This window comes from Nannospalax galili, unplaced genomic scaffold, assembly GCF_000622305.1.
Source record: "Nannospalax galili isolate Female #2095 unplaced genomic scaffold, S.galili_v1.0 scaffold278, whole genome shotgun sequence".
NCBI lineage: Eukaryota > Metazoa > Chordata > Mammalia > Rodentia > Spalacidae > Nannospalax > Nannospalax galili.
In genome coordinates, this window is record NW_008347536.1 from 991,336 (window position 1) to 992,563 (window position 1,228).

Genomic DNA, 1,228 nt, shown 5'->3' on the forward strand with positions numbered 1-1,228 from the left:
GCTACAACTCTCAAACTCTCAAAGCCCACTCCCCCACTGACACACTTTCTCCAATAATCTCCCTCCAAAATAATACAAACTGGGGACAAAGTGTTTAAACACCTGAACATCTGGGGGACATTTTTCATTCAAATCACCACATTCATTGTTGTAGAGAACACACTGTATGTTTAAGAAGTCATTTATCTGCTTATTCTAGGAGTATGTAGTATAGGTAGATCTGCCCCCAAAATATTTCCACTCATAACGTAAATTCCGGGAACTTTTCTTCTTACCAGCATTTCCTGTGTTAGCAAAAGGAAGCCTTTGTATTTGGTTCTACAGAACACTTTGGATTCTCAAAGTCATTCAACTTTACCCATCACTATGTTGTGTTTCTGATTTGTTACATTTTTGTGAAAGTTTTGTAACCTAAAGTTGTGCAGTGCTGTTGGTGAGAATGTGTTTTCAAGGTGTCTGAAAAGATTGCAAAATATACCAACTGACTGATGGCTACACAATCATGTCACCAAGGTTATCATGGTAGTCAGTTTCTGGTGCGCTTCACTCCTGGACAGTGTTCTGCTCTCTTCTCTCTTTCTGCTAAAATCTATCTTCTTGGGCACCATGATCAGAGCCTAAATAAGGCTGCATAGCATCTTTGAAAATTAGAATAAATTCACCCTTTCTCCAAGTGAATGCGAGTCACATGATTGTGTGGTTTAATAAGAAAAGCATGCACTGTTTTTGGAGCCACCAATGTTCCCCCTTGGTTGGGTTCCCATGTTCAAAGTGTAATCTACACAGTTATCTATGATGGATTTGACTGTGATTCATTCTGACATAGATCAATTTAGGCTAATCAAATACAAGGAGCTAGATATTAATAAGGATTTTAGAAAACAAAAATAATCTTTCTTTTTTGCAACTTACTAAAAGTATACTTCATGCCATTGGACATGAATAAGAAAACAATCGTAACAGGTTAATATAGAGGAACCTGATGGTCTAGGGACCAGCCTTAGTATGAAGCTTTATTACTTAGTTTATAACAAACAAATGTGATTCAAAAGTAATATGAATTTATTTATAACTTATATGAAGTCCAGGATTTTTTATTGCTTTTTTTTTATTCATGTATGACTGTACTTGGAGCTTTCTATATAGATCAGGCTGACCTTGAACTCACAGAGATTGGCCTACTTTGTCACCTGAGTGCTGGTATTAAAGTCATATACCACCATGCCAG